We start from the raw sequence: 21,817 nt of genomic DNA on the forward strand, positions 1-21,817 counted from the left end.
GTTGACTAAAAAGAATTTTGAAAAGTTAAGAGTGGTATTGAGTACTCGGTTAAAATTTGGTTATATAATTTTTTCTGAAATACCTACATGAAATTTTGAGTTAAAATTTAACTCTGATTTGTTAATCCAAAATACATTTGTTTCTGGAGGGAAGACTGTACCTATATTCACAATGAAATACAGGGAGAGATAGTGACCAAAAGATATTCTATGCAGAAATAAACATTTCTCATCTGAACATAGACAGGAGGGTTGACTAGATCAAGACTAATTAAGGATCCAGGAAAAAACTGCAATGAGAGAAAATAGAAATTACAAAAAAAGAAATGGTAATAAATAGACTAATTAGATTTCTTTCTTTGAGACAAATGCTGACCCACTTCACTAATAGTGTCAAATTCAAGAGCCTAGATTAAAGGTCTTCCTTTGGTTTCTCTACAAACATTTATATTCTATCTATGTTCTAATAACTAACAGAAAAGACAAATATCTTGCTCCTATCTACTAAGAAGATAAAATATAAAGACAATATTTTTACAAAACTCAGCAGTTAGAGCTGAAACAAATTTTGGCTCATTTTATTTTTTCGCTTAGAATCAAATCTTCAATAAAAACATCGTAAGATATGTGACTTTATTAATGTGATTATGAAAACTGTCCAACTGTCATGCTACTGGATAATAAAAATATCAAGATCAAAATATAGGCAATAATTATGTTATACCAGGAAAAACATAACTCTAGTAAAGAAAGAAATTTCAAAGATCAAAGGGTGCTACCATAAGTAGATCTTAGAAAAATTCACATGAGTTGCAATGGAAACCAGAAAAAGCATTTAAGGCAACGTAATGATAATAGTGCATCATCAGAGAATAGTAACAGAAGTTTTATTTAATCTATATGTCAAGATGTTTCATCTCTTCTCATTCAGTTTGCCCCCAACTCCTGTTATTAGCTTTATATAATACTTTTTAAAGAGGAAATATTATACAAGTACTTCATTTGTATAATTTATAATAAAACCAATATATCACTTAATAGTATAACCTTAGTAGAGAGAAATTGAGCAAAGTATTATTTAAAGGTTCTAGAGATAAAGGTGGGATTTAGGACACAGAATTTCAGTTAGAAGGAATAAGTTCAAGAGATTCATTGTATATCACAATGACTAAAGTCAGTAAGATATTATACATCTGAAAATTGGTAGATTAGACTTTGAGTGTTCTCATTATTAAAAATATTAAGTAATGCATAACTTAAATCACTTGTTATCTACCTTATACATACATAATATAATATTGAACACTATAAATGTCATTTCACTGGTCAATTTTTTTTTTTTTTGGTACCAGGGATCGAACTCAGGTCAATTTTTAAAACTTAAATTTGGGGAAGAATATGATCAATGTATGTTATACCTATGTATGAAAATGTCACTATAAATCCATTATTGTGTATAATTAATAAATACTAATAAAAGATCAAAATAAAAACAAAAATTTAAAGACATGGTATTCTGAAGCCCAAGTACCCTACAAAAATTTCTATTTAAGTACTTAGAGAAACTCTCAAATGTGTGCACAAAAATATATATACAATTATGATATTGCTGTATTTTTTGAAATAAAATGTGTAAAACCATCAAATTGTTCATGTTCTAAGGAAAATAACCATGCCTTTTCCAAAGTATGGCATTTTATAGAGCATTTAAAAATGAATAAATGATCACCCACCAAAATGGCAAGTATAAAAAAGAAAAATCTCAGGCCTGGAAATATGTGGAACTCAAACTTTCAGACATTGATGGTGGAAGGGTAAACTGGAACCTCATGTATGCTTTAGAAGACTTTGCGGCAATGTCTATTGATATTGACACTGTGATATAGGTAAACAATAATACAAATGCTAGGTTGACACTATGGTATCACATCCGCCAATACACAAAATCTGCTCCTAGGTATACAAATATGAATAATACATAAAAGACATGAACAATAATCTTCATAGAAATGCTATTCCTAATATTACAGAACAGGAAAACAACTTCATGTCCCAAAATAGAACAGATACAAACAACTAGTGGTGTATTAATGCACTGAGAGGGATATCAGATAGCATTTAGAACAGGTATCTAACTACGCACAGTAAAGAGGAGGAAACTCACAAAGCTATTACTGAGAAAAGGAAGCCAGATACAAAAGACTACACTAAAGAATTTCATTTATAGAAAATTCAAAAACAGACAAAACTAATCTACGCTGTTAGCGATCAGAATGTTGAGGTAGAGGGATACTACCTAACAGGTGTCAAAAGGATGGAGAGACGTGGTAAGTGTGCTACTTCATGAGCTAAGTACTACTTGCATGCGTATGTTCATTTCATTAAAATTCATTAACATACAAATTTATAATTTTATGATTTTCTATATGGAAGTAATAATTTAATAATTGTTTACCTTAAAAAACTAAAATAATCAGACTAAATATAAATTTTTAAAACTTCAGAATCATATTGATCTAATATGACCTCATATAAATTTCAAGATCATTATAAAGTATAAAAATATAAGTAAACACTTCTACAGTAAGTCATTCTACAGGAAGGAAAAGAAGCAGAATGAGAGAACACCATTTTTACTATATGTGTGATACTGTGTTTCTTAAAAGAATGAGATCTGAAGAAATAAAACAATGTTAACACATGTCAGATTTGGATATCTGAGTGACTCTTATTTTCTGGATGCTTAGTATTTCAAAATCCAAATCATAAAGAAAGTATCACTTTGGGTTCTACACTGAAGAAATATTTTTAAATTACATTTAGTGAAAAACCTTCATTGTCAATTTGCTCAGATCAGGATATTAACTAATGCTTTTTATAACAAGTTATTTGAGATGGCTGATGTTTGTTGATTTTAGATTGTTTTTAGGTCTTAATACACTTAATGTCTTTAGACAAACCGAAAATATACAGAAAAAACAACACTTTGGTATTTACTAAACAAAACTGGAAAGTTTAAAATTGAACAATTCTAAAATCACTAAACATTTGAAAGAGTGAAGCGGAAGTAATTATTAGGCTATGTTTGTGGAGAACATACATTTTCAAACTATCCTATAATATCTGAGCCAAGACCACTTTTTTCCTCCTTTATATCATTACCCAGAACTATAGTAAAAATGTGGCACATGAGTAATAATAACTGCACAAGTATAACCATCAGCTCCACAAAACTGCATTATAAATGTATCCACTAAAGAGAGTGACTAATTCCAGGAATACTCAGTCTCTTGTCCCAGATAACACTTTGCATCATTAACTTGGAAATGGGCTCAATGGGTAACTAACTGGTCCTTCAAACAGATTTGGAGGTTAACAAATATATTTTGTGTTTAACAAGATATTTCGTCTTTACCATCATGTCTTTAAAACCTGAAGAGATGTAGGAAATATACAAGTTTTGACTAGTTGTCCATATAAAAAATAATAATCCCTTAAAACCAAGGTTTAAACTTTTGTGATACTTAGCTTGACAGATTTCACCCTTATGTTTAAACATTCTTTTTCTATGTCACATTCCACCCTAGTGTCTTAGAGCAGCCACTTAGTTTAGATTTGAGTATTTTTCAGCAGTCACAAGGCACAAAATCAGAAAACATATTTGGTAAGATACACAGGCTACTTTCTTAGTATGTTAACAGTGGTTTATGCTAGAAAACCTACATCATTATAAGAGAACATGTAATATTACACTCTTGTTGAATTACTCTTATACAAAGATCCAAATCGGTTATGAAGACAGCTCTACAAATCTCCCTAAGAAACTGGTGCTTTGCTATTTAGTGAAAACTAAATTGCAGGAACATTTTGAAACAAAGATTCGACTCCCACCTTTCATTTTTTTTCCTGTCAAAACTGACATTTCTCTTTTCAGGCATTTAATAAATAAATTATCTTGTTCCCCATATTCCCATATATCTTCTCAAGTGGAACATCTTTTTGAACTCTAATCAAGATACAGTATTTATGTAATTATCTGGATTACACAATAAAGAAAAAAGCATTCAATTTCTCCTGGGAATTTGTTTTTTAAGAAAACATAAATATCCATATCTTCTTGTAAAGATTTATAAACATTCAAGATAGGTTAATATAAAGTTACAGAAAAAGACACAAAGAAATAGTAACTTTAAAAATATTTCCATATGATAGGATCCATATTTGCTGAATTACAGAATTACATCATTTCCAGAAGAATTCTGTGCTTTAGAATTTAACAAATACAATAAATGGCTACAGAAACTATCATACATTATTGTATAAACTTCCTAAGAGACATAAAAATACACATGTACATATGCATAAATATATACATACATATAAACACACATTTAATCACTTATTTATACATACATGCCTATATTTGCATAAAGAGTAAAGAGCAAGAGAGATATCACTATCATTCAATAAATCACTACTGTGTCAAGTAACTTTTTATATTGATCATCTAACCTTCACATAAATCTATTAACTATTACTACTACTTTTATCACATGCAAAACTTACCCAAAATTAATATAAATTATAAGAGGCAGAGCAAACATTTGAACCCAGTTCTGTCAAATGTATAATGGGGTTCTTCCTCCATAATATGCTTAAAATGTTTTTAGATAGACTACAAGCTTTTCTTTATGCCTGCTTAACATAGAAAAAAACTTCATCCTGGCACAAGGAAGAAACACAGCTAGTTTTTGAAACAAAATCTGATTTTATTCCCAAAATTTCAATATGGCAAAGGAAAAGTTGCTACAAAGATAATTCTTAGTTGAATATGTTCAAAATGTAATTCCTTGGTAATCTGGGCTCTGGCCAACCTGAATCAAAATCATAGATATTTTACCAATGCCAAGTTTTCAGAGAAACAAAAAAAAACTGCAATAGCAACAGATGCATTCTCTCTAGACATTTGTGTTGAGCCTAGCTATCTCCGAACCTTGAAGAAAAGGGAGATTTTATATTTCATTTTTATGAATAATAAATTCCTAGTTTCTCTTATCATCCAACTAAATAAGACACTAAGATCACTCCTGGAAAAATGAACCAACTGAGATTACAGAGAATGAAAGAACAATTAAGGAAGAAAAAGAGGTGTGAAATGCAAAAGACAGGAAAGAAAAAGAAAGAAGGGGCTTTCAAACTGAAATTATAATTATATTTAAAATTTTTCTGTTCAAAGAATACAGAGCATCTTTTTTATTTCTTTAACATTATATTAGCATAAAATTAACAAAATTAGGTCAAGCTTAAATGAAAAGTGTTTCTGAAGATGACAGACAACTGCACAAAGTATATAAAAGAGTAAGAAAGAAACCATGAACAACTCAATAAAGATGAAGTGTGTATTACTATGGAATAAACGTTTTTATACTAAATGTAATAAATGTCTATTTTTAAATTTGAAATTGAAATATTTATCTTAAAACAAAATTGAGTTGATTCTAGGTGAGTAAATCATCAAAAAAGTTTCTAAATACAGCCAAGTATAAAGATCTTTCTTTATAGATGTTAGCACTTTCCCTAAATAAAATATGTTGCTTTGTAATATCACAAAGTACTGATTTTTTAAATTTTGAATATTCAGAACTGACAGATCAAATTCAAAATTATCTTACTTTTTCTCAGAATTCTGCTTAAAAGAAGCACTGAAATTTGCCTTTTCAAATGTTTTTCCTGTTAATTGCATTACATGTGCAAGAAAGGATCCAAAATAAAGATAGGGCCCAATGATATGTTTTCTTTTTTAAATTAATAAACTCTATTGTAGAGCAATTTTAAATTAGTAAAAAAAATTGAGCGGAAACTATACTTTCTATATCCACCCTCCTCCGTCCCTAACACAGGCACACTTTCACTATGATTATCATGCTCTATTACTGTGATGCGCTTGGTAGCATTAGTAAACCTATATTGATACATTATCATTAATTAAAGCTCAGAGTTTGCAAAATAAGTCAATCTTTGTTTTGTAAAACTTTATAAATTTTAGTAATACATAATTTCATGTATCTATAATTATAATGTCATACAGAGTTTTATTCACTAACTTAAAAATTCTCTGCTCTCTCCCTAGTCATTTCTCCCTCTCCTGCACTCCTGACAACCACTGATCTTTTTTAATGACTCCATATTCTTTCATTTTTCCATAAACTTACACAGTTGGAACCATACTATATGTAGCCTTCAGTACACATTTAAGGATCTTTCATGACTTTTTGTGGCTTGATAGCTCATTTCTATTACTGAATAATATTCTGCCGTCTGGATGTGTCACAGTTTATCCATTCACCCACTGAATGACATTTGGGTTTTTAACCAAGTTAACATAGTCAAAGGTGCTAGAATGAGGGCTGGAGGTACAGTGTCCAGTCTGTAGTTAATATGTGTGAGGCTTTGAGTTCAATAACCATCAAAAACAAAACAAAACAGAAGTTTGCTATAACATTTTTGTGCAATTTTTTGTGGACTTTACTCCACTGAGTAAAATCCTCTGGAGTGCAATTGCTGGATCATATCATAAGATTATGTTTAACTTTGTAAGAAACTGCCAAACTGTCTTCCAAAATAGGTGAATGGTTCTGCAATCTCATTATCAATGAATGAGACATCCCATTGTTCCTTATCCTCACCATCATTAGGTGTTAACATGTTTTGGATTTCAACCATTCTAAGAGATCCGTAATAGTACCTTGTTTTAATTTGCAATTCTCTTAATGATATACAATATTTAGCATCTTTTCATGTGCCTATCACTTCTAGATCTTCTTTGGTAAGATGCATATTTAGAGTTCTTTACCATTCTTCAGTGAGGTTATACAGTAAATCCTCAACTTAGGAATACTAAAATTGTGAACTTTCACACTTATGAACAGATCTCACATTGAGAACATTTGTAGATGTGAACAATTCGCACAAAGAGCTCATGCGTCTGCTGTACATTGTCACAGTTGTGCTGCTGTGTTCTTACTGTACAGTGCAATAGTGAACAGTATTTGTGTGTGTTTATACCTTACATTGTATAACTGTGTCAAAAGTGTGTAAGATCACTATGTCAGACTTGTGAATGAATCCAACTTCTGAACATTCTTTCAGAACAGAATTTGTTCATAAGTGGAGGACTTACAATGTATTTTCTAATGATTGAACTTTAAGACTTCTTTGCCTATTTTGGGTACAAGTCTTTTATCAAATACATGTTTTATGAATACTTTCTCCCAGTATGTGGCTTATCTTCACATTTTCTTAAGGGTGGCATTCTCAGAGTCCATATTTTCCATTTCAATGAAGTTCAACTCATCAATTTTCTTTTTTCATGGGTCATGCTTTTGATGTTGTATCTAAATATCATTTCAAAACCGTTACTTAGATCTTTCTGTTTAGTTTCAGTTTTACATTTAATCCTATGACACAATTGGATTCATTTTGTGAAAATTAAATTTTCTCTTTTTTTTAATAGAATGAGTATGTCCAGTCGGTAGAAAAGATTATCCTTTTTACATTAAATTGCCCTTCCTTCTTTGTCAAAGGTAGCTGACTACTTGTATGGGTCTATTTCTGAACTGTTCATTCTGTTCCAATTATCTATTTGTCTTTTCTTTCACCAACGCCATATTGTCTTGATTACTATATTAAGTTTTGAATTGTGGGAGTATCTGTCCTCTGACTTTATTCTTCTTCTTCAATATTTGTTCGGTATTCTGAGTTTTTCACCTCTCCATACAAATTGGAAAATCAGTTTGTCAGTGTTCTCAGAATAAATTGCTAGGATTCTGACTGAGATGGGGCTGAATTTCTGTATAAAATTGAGAAGAACTGATATCCTAGCAATTTTGAGTCTGTCTATGGACCCAAAATATCTCTCTGTTTATTTAGATCTTTGGTTTTCCTTCATGAGTATTTTATTGTTTCCCTAATAATGGTCTTGTATAGATTTTCTTACATTTATGTTTAAGTATTTTCCTTTTTGGAGTTAACATAAGTGATATTTAAAGTTTTACCACAGCATTCAATAATAAAAGTTAAAATTTTGTGTAAAGAATGACCGTTTCGCATCAATGAAATGAACTTTACAGTCTTTTCTCAAGGTCCCTATCTGATCAACAAATAAAACTAAACATCTAGGTCCAATACCAAAACGCAGCTTCTTTTTGTGTGCATTGCTTCCAGTAAATATGTAGTTTGTCTTAAGTTAAAGCTGCAGATAGTCAGGACTGGACATAGTTTCTTAGTGTCTTATCAGAATGGTCTAGATAAAAGGATTAAACTTTAACCTAGATAATATGGAGATTTCTCACCACAGACCATTTTGACCACTCCTTCAAATATTCTATCAATATGAATGTCACATTCAAAACTGTAAAGATTCATGTGTTGATTCTGAAAAAGGTTGGAATACATGATTTCATATGTTCAATTCTAAAATTTATTCATTTTCCACTGCCTAATCTGGCTTTTTAAAGATCAAAGCAATACCCTATCAGTGAGTTCTTTCTTCAAGAAATAAAAAAAGCCTATCAATTATTAAGGAAGAGCCAAAATCATGATAGCTTAGCCAATAATATCACAAAACATATAATTGGTTTCCAAATAATTTTCCCAAACATGTATTGGCTTCAATTATCATTCTATGGATTGATTTCTGAACACTAACTGAATTTTGTGTTTCTATACATTCATTAACACACATCTTTTAAAAGTGAAAAAAAGACTTTGTTTCCATTTTTCTTTTTTCTCATAATTTTTCCTTTCCTTTCTTTCCTTTCCATTCCCCTTCCCACTTCCCCTACCCCTTTGGACTTTTTCTTCCTATTTCAAATTATCAATAATTTGTTTTAATCGTTTTAATCCTTATTTACACTTTAGGGTGAAGGGGGTGAAGGGCACACAGGTAATGGAGAAAAAATAAGAACCAAGATACATCATGTACAGGTACAAGCACCCAATGATAAATGTAAATGTACTGTATACCTAAAATGTACCAATAAAAGAATTTAAGCAAAAAAAAAAAAAAAGCGAAAAAAGAACTTAACGTTTCTCTTCCTGGGTGATAGGTTTAAATACACATATTAAGATAGGCTTATCCTCAAATTTGAAGAAATATAAAAAGAAAAGAACCAATGTTTAAAGGGAAAAGACCATTATAGCACTATGGTAGGTATTCAATCAAATGGAATTATTTTCTTTTCATCAGAATGCAATCAAAATTCTTAACATTTTTCCACATGAAGACACAATTGAAATTAATCCATTCTGTATTAAATATTATTCTGAAGTATCACCTTATATTATTAGTCTGTAAATGTTATAATGTGAACGAAAATGTACAAGTTTTCAATCTGAACAACTGCATATTTTAGAGAAAGAAATCCAAACTATTTTGCCCACAATATTTTCTATTAAAATCTGAAAAACAAAAAAACAAGAAACCCCTAGAAGCAGAAAGATGTAAAGTGTAGAGTACTGATAACTTACATTTAGAGGGTTAGTCTTTAATTCCCTCTCCCAGGTTTGAGGACTTATTCTTTGTCCTTACAATCCTCCTTTCTCCCAGGTATGCTTCTACTTTCAGAATAAGTCAGGACAAAGCTTCAACACACTTCAATTATTTGTTTGATCTAGAGGGAAATTATACTTTTAATCATTAGTATAAACTGTACCAAACTTTTTCTTTTACTGTGTTGGGGGGAAGGAGCTTTCTCTTATTTTCTTTTGGATCTAAGGTAATCAGAAAAAATAGGAATTGCCTCATTAAACATTATAATAAATACATCTACTACTTTAACACTATAAAAAGAAACACAACTATCTTCTGTTTCATTTTTTATTGCAAGGCAGCATAGCAAGAGAAAATTAATATTCAAAATCCAAATGACTACAAAAGCCTACTCAAGTGTATTTTTAAAAGACTAACATAATTTTGCAAATCCAAGAGTTTGAATGGACTGGCAGAGACGATTAGGTATCAAATATTTTTACTCATTCATTTTAATGCTTTAGGGCTAAAGAATTACAGGATGATTAGAAAAATGTAGAGGAAAATCCTTCTTAAAAATTTAATGGAATAATAAAAAGAGATGATTTGGGGAGCGTGAAACAAATCAGAAACAGGGTCCGTAGCACAGCAAGAAACCTGAAGAATTTTTAAAACGGTACAGGAGTTAGAAACCTGCTGTTCAAACAAGGTATACTGGGAAAATTGAAGTACATTACATGTGTGTGCTTTAAATCGGGTTTCACCTTAATTCTCTAACAAATCTATTAGATGTTAAAATACACCGTATCTTACCTTTCCTTACAAGGACACAGAAATGTAGTGTATGAGCACTTGACTTTGGTGATATAAATATAAGTCTAACAGAATTAAATATATTATATAACTTATAAAAATGTAGGCTTCTTATAATAGGCAATTTTCTGCCTCACTAAAATTAAGGATTAAGCTTAATCTCCTCAAATTGTGCCATATTCCAGACACTGCTAAGTCTTACTTTAAAATCACTCATACTATTTCTTACTAAAGTATAATTTACAATTTATAGGGAAAAATATTTAGAGCAAAGCTGGAAATAAAATATATATATTTGGGGTTTGAAATATGCTCAATAACACTTTAATCTCAGTTTGTGCTCAGAAAATTAAAATGTTACACTAGTGGTCATTTTTTAAAATATCGTGGAAGCAAAGTAAACAAATGTAGTAAATCAGTATCAGAATAACTAAGTACAAAAACTAAAATATATGTGGGGGAAAGATCACATCTCTAAACCATTTATCTGATCATGAGTGGCACTTAGGTGATCCCCTCTGTTCTAACCAATGTAAGCAGTATTTGCAATCATTTACCTGACTTAACTCAAAATTACTTCAAGATGCAACAGAAACAGAATTGATTATTAAAGACAAACGCTATTGAGAGACAATCCTCATTCAAGATTAAATTTTAGAATTACAGAAAACTGTTCTGATTTGTTTTTCAAAGGCTCAATCTTGACCTAATTTAAAAGCCTTACTACTAAAATTTATCAACATTCACTTTCTAGATGAATATTTCCATATGGTTGCTCAAACACTGGGAGTTTTCCTTTAGTATCTAGAACAGAGAAATGGTTTTGCAGTGTTTTGGGTCAGTGCAGATCAATGCACATTCCTTTAGGGAAGCCTTTTGAACTGACAAAGGATGAATGATTGACATCCGTAACAAATACTTTTTGTTGTCCTAGACTGACATGTCATTTATAGCAATAACTATGCTAATTAGTACCATCCATATCTACCACATGTATCAAAGGAATATGGAAGACTCTTCTCAGGATATAGTTTCAGTGTGGTTAAAATTATATTTAGATATGTAAATGCATTCCTTTGTGATAAAAGAACCAAAGTACACACACACACACACACACACACACACACACATTTCCTATAACAGAAAAAAAGCCCACTTATAACTACATGTAGCTATGTCTAGTCTTTTCTCTTGATTAAAACTTTGTTTAGAAAAAGCAAACTTTCTTTAAAAATCAAATATACTATAATTTTAACCCTAAAATATATAGCTCATGATGTACTAAATACTAGTCAAGACTACACATTATTGATAATTGTCTTAGTTATTTTTCTCTTGTTTCTGAGACAAAATACCTGACATTCAAAGTTAAAGGGGAAAGGGTTTCTTTAGCTCAGTTTGTAGAGGTATCAGTGCATAATCACCTGGCACCAAGGAAGGGTGGTACATGCCAGAGGGGCAACAGTTCATGGACGCAGAAAGCAACAAGGGAACTTAACTGTGTCTTTCTGCCCCTTTTATGTTAACCAGACTACTGGGATTAGGGCAGTGCCAAATCAATCAATGTAGTGATTTAGTAATTACACGGCCTTAATCTCAGCATCATTTACTCTAGATTGAGCCACCTCTGAAAAAGCCACCTATGAGTGCATGAGAATTTGAGAGGACATCTAGACCTAAACCATTACATTCCACTCCTGACTCCCAAAGACTCATTTACATTTCTTTAAGCATTTAAGGCATTTAGTCCATCTGTAAGAATTGCCAAAGTCCTAACAGGTTCAGCACTGCTGAAAAGTCCAAGCCCAATATCTCCTCTGAGATTCAAGGCAAACTCTTAGCTGCAAGCCCCTGTACAAATGAAAAGAAAGTTAAACACTTCCAACATTCAATAGCACAAAATAGACATTTCCATTCCAAAAGTTACAAACGGGGATAGAAAGGTACGGGAACAAAGCAAAACAAAATCCAACAAGGCAAACATTAAATCTCACAGTTTCACTTCCAGCATCAGAAACAAGCTGTGGCAAGTTGTGAACTTCAAATGGTTTAGGTGAGCATACCCCTACATCACTTTTTGTGGTTGTAGCTCTCATGACTTTGCTTTTGAGCCAGTTCTGCTCCCTCCTTGCAGTTTTGCCCAAATGACCCATGTTCCTGGCTTCTGCAAACTTCTGGGATCGACTTTGCACCATCTGCTTCACACTCAGAGCCTCACACACTGCCCTCTCAGGAGCTCACCGCCTGGCCTCCCAAGCCTTCTTCTGAAATTTGAGTGGAAGCCTTATTCATTATGCCACAACTCTTGCATTCTGCATGCATCTAAAACGAGCAGCACATGGATGACATCAAGGTCTGTGTCACTTGGAGCAGAAGCCAGACTTCCTTCTCTCTTGGCTGTAGGGTGCCTATGAACCAAATCCTGAGGATCAACTTCCCTAGGCCATTACCATTCTGTAACATGGTGCTCTGGACCTCTCTTCTCAAAGCAAAATCTTTCACTTTTCCAAGTTTGAGTCTGCAGAGGGTGGAGTCCTGCTGCTTCTTGTGATGTACTCAGTCTATCTTTTCTATTAACCTTTTCCTTCTCAGCAATCAAGATCTCCTCTGCTCTACATCTGTAGGCTAAAACTTTACTGGAGCTTCATTCTGGCCAAACTCAACATATTTCAAATCATTTTGCTCTTTGCTCTTGATTCTTAACATAAATATGACTAAAACCCCCAACAGTAGCCATGCCACTGCCTCAACATTAGACTGCCTTGAAATTTCTTCTGCCAAATTATTTAGTCCACCATCTTTAATCTCAGTCTCAGGCAAAGTCTCTGGAAATGAGCAAAATGTAGAGAAATTTTCTGCCAAGGCATAACACACTTTGTCTGGAGTCCAGAAGCCAGTGCAGTCCTTCTTCCCAGCAGAAACCCCCTAGCCTGGTCTTTACTGGATTTCTGGTATTCTGAGCTCTGAGAGTACAGCCATACAGTACAGCCTAAGGGATTCCAGTACAGCCTACTTTTTTAGTCAGAATCTCTGAACCTTTCTAAACTCCTCTCGTTCCCACAAGCCAGTTCCAAAGGCTCATGAGACACATGGCTAGGTAATGTCACACAGCAAGCACACCATTCCTGGTATCAAATTTCAGTCTTAGTTACTTTTCTCTCTTTGCTGAGACAAAATAGTCAACATTCAAAGTTAAAGGAGAAAGGGGTTATTTAGCTAACAGTTTGTAGAGGTTTCAGTGCATAATAAGCTGGCTCCAAGGCAGGTTGGCACATGGCAGAGGGACAACAACTCACTCACGGAGGCAGAAAACACCAAAATCAAAAAGAGAACCTAACAGCATCTTTCTGCCCCTTTTATTTTATCCAGACTACTGGGATTAGGGCAGTGCCAAACCAATCAGTGTACTGATTTAGTAATCACATGCCTTTAATCTCAGCATCGTAAACTCTAGATTCAGCCACTTATGAAAAAGCCACATATGATCACATGAGGCTCTGGGGGAACATCTAGATCCAAATCATAACAACAATACATTATTATCATGTTGCTTTTCCACATTGCATTGAAATTTTATTGTCAAACAATTGCAACTATATTGGTAGCTCAATAACCATTGAAATTATGCAATAATCATGTTCATTTCACCATGCTCTAAGACACAGCTTGGTATGTAGTGTATATTATTTTTTAAATAAAGTGTTAAGATCAGTTAAGGTTATCGAAAATATGTATATTTGTCAGTGCATTTGTCACATACAAAGAAAGAATTATTAATGTTAAAAACTAGAGCTGGGGATTTAGCTCAGTGGCACCAGGCCTGCCCTGCAAGTACAAGGTCCTGAGTTCGATCCCTGGAATCAAAAAAAACAAAAACAAAAAACCTAAAACCAGTGAGAAAATCAGATAAACCAATAGACTTCATCTCAGTACCTGGTACCTAGCCAGGTAATAAATGTAAACTATTCTGTTGACGATTCATCCTGGATTGCCTGAGATGGATGTGGCTCATACCTATTGTAACTATTACTACTTATCACTTTCCTCTTCAAAAAAAGTGTCCCTGGTTGGATGATAACTTTTTATATATTCATCAAAAATATTACTAATGTATTATTCATGCATAGTTTGACTACTTCTTTATATAAATGAATTATTGAGGAGTTGTAATTATTGTTGTATTCCATAATTGTTGCACATGACAAAAATATTTTGGGATATTATAAAAACAAAATTCTATTCTTTAAACATTAGTACATTCTCACAGGTGCTCCAAATATTTATTAAATTCTTATAAACTTGAAGGTAAGCATTTTGTCATTAGCACAGGAAACATCTCCTAGCTGAAAAATCCAAGTATGATTTTTTAATTCTCAGTTTAACTTCTCTTTGTTTAGATGATTATTCTTTCCACACTGAAAATCTCCTTTTGTTTTGCATGTTACTGTTTTTTTTTCTGATCCCACTCTTATCTCTAAGAATAAATTTCTTCACACATGAACCTCTTCAGCCTCAGTATTCCTAAGCTTTTATTCTACTCTTTCTTTTCTTGATCTGTACTATATTTCTTGTGTCAACTACCTGTTGAAAATGATTCCTGTTATGGTTTGGAGCTTAAATGTCCCCCTAAAGTGCATGTGCTGAAAACTTGGTCATGAACCTAGGCTACTACTGAAAGGTGGCACAACCTTTAGGAGCTGAGATCTAGTGGAAGGAATTTAGATGACTAGGGTTGTTCCCTGTGAAGGAGGAGATATTGGGACATGAGCGCTTTCTCTCTCTCTTTCTTCTCTTTTCCTCTCTTCCTCTCCCTCAACCTTCTATGACATGTGCTTCTATATTTGGCTATTATACAAAGCTAAACTACGCAGAAATATTATAGGCAGACAGGACTAGGTCCTCCAGAGAGTCAGGACAAAGGTGAAGACACATTTCAACTGTGGCTGGAGGAACTTTATTGGAGGCCAGGACTAAAGATAAAGATGCAATGACCAGGCCTAAGATAAATGGTAACACCTGGTCTAATAAAGTCTGGAAAAACATCTGTCACCTCGGTAGGCGACTGAGAACCTCATACTCATCCCTTCTTGAAAAGTTCTTTATTCCTTCCTTGTACCCTTGCTACATGACTTGCTCCTCTATTGCATCAATGTTACTTAAGAGATTATACTTATAATCTTATCAGTTGATCATAGCTATAACTCACGTTATACCCATGTGGTTGTACTCTATAAAACTTCCCCTGAGAAGTGGAGTCCTCAACAGCCCACTTTCAGGTTCCTCCTGCCCCTCAGGAGCTGTACCTTTCCCCTCAATAAATATTTCCTTCTCTTAACCTTTATTGTTCCTTAGAATTCATTGTTCAGTTTTGGAGAACATGAAATCTGCATGTCAGACATGTAGCAAGTTGGAAGTTATATTTCCCTTATAGCATTTGGAGATCCTATATCATTTCCTACATCATTTTTGGAGGTCCCACTGAGATAATTAGGAGGTAAGAGTTTGCGTTTGTTTCACAGATTCTGGATTGTGACTCACTTAGGTAATCGAAAGTTGTCATCCTTGTTTGTCAACTGCTTATGCCTTGAGTTTTTAATGCCTTATTTCTCTTTTATGCACCGTCTTGCTAAAATGATGGTAAATTTAAGTTAAGAATATGAGAAGACTATGTCTTTTTTGAAATCTAGTTCATATTTAGAAAATATACATGCCCATTAATAAATCACAGGACTCCATCTGCCAGTTAAAAGGCAATAGGCTGGCAGCCATTCTTAAGACTTGGGGGACAGGTTTCACTGGGACAAAATAGCCCCAATTGCCCCTCTAAACCCTAGGGGAAATATCAAGCCTGTTTCATCTCAGTTTCCTTTTGAGTCTAATCTTCCCCTGGTGGAGGCAGTCTTAGCTCTTGAGATTTCCCATTATCATCTTTCCAGGCAGAGAGTAAGGACTCATGGGCAAGTTGTCTCAGTACTCACAATGAGCATGAGAAGAAAAGACTTCCTTTTTCTGATCTCATTTCTGATCTTTTCCTGTCACTTCCTACTTTTCTTTTCTGGAGGCATGTAAGATTGGAGAGAGAGGAACCCCGAAGTGTTCCGACCTTTCCCTCCTATCCAACAACTACGAACATATAAACTCAAACCACAGAAAATGAGCACTTGTTAATGCCAAAGACAGGGAAGTCATCTTAGAGACAGCTCAGGGTTTTATCTAGGCCTCATAAAATGCTAAAACAAACAATGATTACTCTGCCAGCTAGTGATTTGCCCTTAGGGCAGCTACCACCCTTAAAGCAGAGGACAGTTTCCTCAGCACCTTCTGGCCAATCCTCATTGAAGGCAACGGAATGTTGAGCAGACAGGCAGATAGATTCCTTCCCCACAGACAAATCTCTGGTTGCATGGAACCAGTGAACGCTGAGAGGACAACTGAGGGGTGAGGGCCAAGCCAACTCTCTGGTGGATACTCAAAGATTCCTCAATGGACCCTGGGTCAGGACATCCCAAATGGGTAGTGAACAGAAAAATCTCCACTTATCCATTGTCCCTACCCGTACCAGTGAGGTGAGAGCTATGTCTCTCAGTGATCTTCCAGTATCCTCTCTTCCAGAGTGACCAGAGATGACACTGTTAGAATCCTTTCTTGAGCCTCCGTTAAGAGCTAAGCCACTGGTTTGGACTTTTCCCTCTGCTAGTTAAAACCTCCTAAGTTTTTCTCCAATTTGCTGAGAGTTAACTTTAGAACTCCTTGATTAGCTAAAGTACTCTGTAGCTAATCTGCCCCTCCCTCCAGAAAGTCAGGCTGAGACAACTTGCAACAACTGTTTACATTTTACAAAAGAAAACAGCTATCAGCTACCAATTTACACTTGTGCCTTGTATATGATAACTAGAAAAAAAAAGAGATTTTAATCAGCCTTCCTCTTATTCCATCTGCATGTAGGAAACTGGTAAATGTGCCTTTACTAACACGTAAATTGTAGTTGTTAGGTGGTGGGTATAAGTTTAATCTGTGTTTCAGAGACAATACACATTTTAAGGTGGATTTTAGGGTGGATTTAGTGCATAAAACTTAACCTTGTCTCACTGTTAAGAAAGACTGCCTAGGTGATCAGGTAGATAACTTGATTCTATCTATAGAGATGGTTTCTTTTGCAGGTAGGGAGGTGCTACTTTCAATTTGCCTTTACTCTCAAAAAATTGGAAAGCAGTAGTTTAGATCTCTTGGTTATTGATTTTCTTAGCAATGCTTCCTTCTTTAAACATGACTATTGCAGCTGAAACCAACTATAGCTTGTGCTCTTAGAAACATCTGCTGGAATTAGGAGTGTGAGTTTTGGGGGAAGATAGATTTGCAAGCCAGTAGAGGTGGCTAATCCAACTTGACCTATCTTCTGGCAACCACCGGCTCTGGAGGGGGTCACCTCGGGGAATGGCTTGAGGACATGGAAATCAAACAGAAATGAAAAGGACGCCAATTCTTTCTCTTGTATTTTCAGATGGGAGACTCAATGTCAAACTTCTTTGGAATGTATTCTTGAACACTGGAAAATGTTCAGCCCTCACATATTGAGAAAGAGTGATTTAATATCTTTCTGCACCCATGAATGGCCTGCCTACCCCCTAGAGCCAAAATGAAATGCAGAGGGAAGTACTGATTATGATACTATTTCATAACTATCATACTGTAAGAAAGAAAATGATCACAATTGCCTTATGTTCAGACTTTCTTTGCATTAAGAAATATTCCTATTATGTGTGTTCAAAAATGTAAATGTAAGCTACAGAAAAACCACACACCTCTAGCCTTTAAGGCATCCATTAAGCCTGAGATTTCTCAACCTTGCCCTTTGGAAGCTGAGGACAAGGTTTCTAAGAAAACCTTGATCAAAGCCTCATCTACTATTACTGATCCTGAGGTTTTCCCTACTTGCCCTTTAGAGTCTGAGGTCCCTCACCCTTACCCTGTGGAGTCTAAGGATGAGGCTTCTAAACTAGCCATAATTGAAGCCTCTACTGGGCTATATATATACAACCATAGTTGGTTTTGTTCAAGCCCCTCAAGGACAATATCCATGAAAAGAAGTAAGTAGCATATTCGGACATACTTATGTTCATGTGTCCTTTTCTCTAATGATGTAAAACAGATCAAACAAGATCTAGGAAAGTTTTCAGATGACCCTGATAAGTACATTGAGGTCAGACCTATGAACTAGACTGGAAAGATTTAAATCAAACATTGACTTCTAATGAGAGACCAGTGGCAATGCAAGGTACCATTATATTTGGGGCTGAATATCACATTGTTAATTTTAGAAAGCCAGAAGACAAGCAGCCAAGGGAACAGCCAGTTCCCACTGGAACCTAAGCAGTCCCAGGTCAATACCTCTACTGGCCTACCAACCAGACAGGACACTGGAATAGGAGATATTTCCAGACATATATTCTTGAAGGTCTTAGGAGGAAAGAATTAAGCCTTTCATTTATTTTAAATTTTCAAGTATTCATCAGGAGAAAAATGAGAACCCCTGTACCTTCTTAGATTATTTAAGGAGGCATTGGTGAAACATACATCCCTAGGTCCTGATTCGATAGCAGGACCGATTACATTTGAAGACAAGTTTATTACCCAATTAACCTGTACAAAAAAAACTACAAATGATGGCTTTTGCTCCAGATAGCTTATTTGGTAGTTTAGTGAGAACTGCTTCCTCAGTATTTTATAATTGAGACTAGCAGGAAGCCAAGGGGAGAAAACAAAGAGACTAAAACAAAACGGCTGCCTTGGTTGTAGCCTTAAAGGTACAGACCCTAAGTCTGATTCTTAGGCTCCAAGAAGAGCTCAATGACTAAGCTCACATGCTACTGCTGCAGAAAATCAGGCTACCTTAAGAGGGTCTGTGATAAAAACTGTCATGACAAAAATCCCCCCCAAGCCATGCCCTGATTGCAAAGGTGACCACTGGAAGTCAGATTGCCCTCTGAAGTGAAGCCCCCAGAGTTCAGACTCATCTTACCAGCTGGTCCAGTAATACTGAAGGGCCCAGCCCCAAGGCACTCTGCCTTCTCTTTCTGACTGGACTGTCATCTTCATGGAGAAGACCTGGCTAATCATGACTATAGAAGGAAAAGAAACCAGCCTATTGCTGAACACTGGCATGAATCTCTTGGTCCTTCTTTTTCAACCCTTTCATTCCTTCCAGCCATCATACCTCAGTGAAAAGAGTCACTGGAGAGGTGGTAACTCACTATATCTCACAACCCTTAGGCTGTAACTGGGATGACTTTCTTTTTACACATTCCTTTTTAATTATGCCTGCAAGTCCAGTTCCCCACCTTGGGAGAGATATTTTATCTTGTTGAATACTGTAATATACATGTACCCAGGTCAGGTACACTGCCTCCCCCTTGTGGAGACAAAAATAAATCTTGAAGTATGGGCAACTAAAGTTAGAATAAGTAGAACATTAAAAGCAGCTCTGATACAAATACATTTCAAAGATCCTACTGTTTTTCCTTACCAGAGACAAAGCTTAGTTAAAATCTGTAATAGCTCATGCAACACTCTGATCTTGGGCATTCAAAAACCCAATGGAGAAGGAGCTTGGTACAAGACCTTAGATTGATAAATAAGGCAGTAGTGCCAATTCACCCAGTGGTACCTAATCAATACACTCTCCCTTCTCAGATCCTGGAAGATGTCAGTTGGTTTTCAGTGTTATAATTAAAAGATACCTTCTTCTATATTCCTTTACATACAGATTCCCAGTTTCTTTTTGCCTTTAAAAATCTTCATGACCAGGTCTCTCAACTGATTTAGACTGTGTTTCCTCAAAGGTCCAAAGACAGTTCTCATCTTTTTAGACAAGTGCTTTTCCATGACTTGGCATGTTCTGAATTTCCCCGTGTCATAGCCTTACAATATGTAAATGTTACACTATTATGTGCCCCTTCAGAAGAACTCTCTAGCCAAGGCACCTGTGCTCTGCTGGGTTTCCCAGCAGAGGTTAAAAGGTCTCTAGGTCTAAGGCACAATTTTGCAGCCCTGCAGTAAAATATTTGGACCTTTTCATATCTAAGGGAACTTGAAGGCTAGAGAAAGAGAGAATTAAACCAATTCTTCCTTCCCACAACCCAAGACCCTAAAACAGCTAAGGGGATTCCTAGGAATTACAGGTTTTTGTTGCCTTTGGATAGCAGGGTATGATGTGATTGCACAAACCCTCTATCAACTTATAAAGGCAGATGCCCATATTTTAACCTGGGAATATGATTCCCAAACTGCATTCCAGAAGCTTAAACAAATGCTTCAAAATGCCCCAATACTGAGCTTAATGTCAAGACACTGTTTCAATCTGTATGTTGATGAAAGGCGGGGCATGGCTTTGGGAGTGTTTATGCAGGATCAAGGACCTGATCAGCCTGTAGGATTATCTGAGTCATGAATTAGACATTGTAGCAAAGGGATGGCCTGTATGCCTGCATGCTTTAGAGCTATAGCTGCTGTGACTCTCCTAGTGCCAGAGGCATCCAAGCTGACTTTAGGCAAAGATTTCACTGTACATAAGCCTCACAAAGTAACAGGACTTATTTTTCCAAAGGAAGCCAATGGCTATCAAAGTACTGACTTCTGGAGCACCAGGTTCTAGTTCTAGAAGGAACAGCCATTCAAATAAAGACATGTTTCTCCTTAAACCCTGACACCTTTCTACCAGAGGAGGAAATTGAGACTGAAAGATATAACCATGAACAAGTAATTCTCTATTCCTACACAGCTAGAAAAGACTTGTTAGACATACCCTTATTGACCCTGATTTGACCCTCTTCTGTAATGGCAGTTCTTTCAGGGAGAATGGGACAAAAAAAGCAGGGTATACAGTAGTGACTCTACATCAGACACTTAAAAGTCCTCACTTAACCCTGGGACTAGTGCCCAACTGGCAGAACTCATAACTCTGATCAGGGCTTTATAACTTGTGAAAGACAAAAAGTCAATATTTATATTGATTCAGAGTATGCTTTCCTAGTATTGCATGCCTATGCAGCCATATGGAAAGAAAGAGATTATCTGAGAGCCAATGGATCTCCCATACAACATCATACAGACATGAACTTTTATCACCTCCAAACTGGCAATAATTCACTGTAAAAGACACCAAAAGGAGTTGACAAAGTATCTGAAGGTAATCAACTGGCTGATGCAGCAGCAAAACAAGCTGCTAGAGGGGCCTTCTTCAGCCCCCCACCCCACAGTCTGGGAAGGGTCCCTTAATCATACTAGACCCAAATATTCTCAGTCAGAAATCAAATGTGCTTTCTCCCATGGGTGTCAGTTCTTCCCATTAAGATGGTTATATGATGATAAATTGTTCCTTCCTGGTGTTAGTAAACAGAAAATGATTAAGTCTTTACATCAAACCTTTCACTTAGGGAGAGACAAGACCCACCAGATGACTTGAAAGTAATTCATAGG

General features: G+C 35.0%; 1 protein-coding gene across 19 annotated transcripts in view; it reads right to left on the minus strand.

The window, feature by feature from the left end:
- The window catches only part of Foxp2 (forkhead box P2), a 588,702-nt gene that overhangs the window by 490,536 nt on the left and 76,349 nt on the right, over positions 1-21,817 (minus strand). Inside the window, exon 2 of one of the 19 annotated variants that reach the window (XM_087204621.1) lies at positions 9,529-9,671. The exons of the other annotated variants lie outside the window; for them this stretch is intronic. The gene's annotated coding sequence lies outside the window, so the exon portion shown is untranslated. The remainder of the gene's footprint in view (positions 1-9,528; positions 9,672-21,817) is intronic. 19 annotated transcript variants of the gene reach the window in all.

Source organism: Heterocephalus glaber, unplaced genomic scaffold, assembly GCF_053883595.1.
Source record: "Heterocephalus glaber isolate CG9 unplaced genomic scaffold, H.glaber_assembly_v1.0 deba00000546, whole genome shotgun sequence".
NCBI classification, from domain to species: Eukaryota; Metazoa; Chordata; class Mammalia; order Rodentia; family Bathyergidae; genus Heterocephalus; species Heterocephalus glaber.